Below are 295 nucleotides of genomic sequence, written 5' to 3' on the forward strand. Positions count from 1 at the left end.
ATTCTTGTCATGACAAGCCATGCTCTCTGGACGATTATCTTTTCCGCCACAGCACCATTCGTAATTTGCGGTTTCCTGATGTCCTTATTTAATCGTTTTTCATTCAAAATGTGCCTCTTGGATTTAATAAGTTCTCATAAGAACCCCTCGATTTTCATCTATTTCCATAAGCGCCCCCTCAATTTTCACTCTGTTTTTATAAGCGTCCCGTTCGAATAAGCGCCCGTTTGAATAAGCGCCCCTCAAAAAAGTTCAAAAAATATTTTAAGCGCCCGGGCGCTTATTCGCGCGAGTA

The sequence above is a fragment of the Anneissia japonica genome, unplaced genomic scaffold (genome assembly GCF_011630105.1).
Source record: "Anneissia japonica isolate Jap-2015-1 unplaced genomic scaffold, ASM1163010v1 scaffold724_len3256291_cov202, whole genome shotgun sequence".
Lineage (NCBI taxonomy): Eukaryota > Metazoa > Echinodermata > Crinoidea > Comatulida > Comatulidae > Anneissia > Anneissia japonica.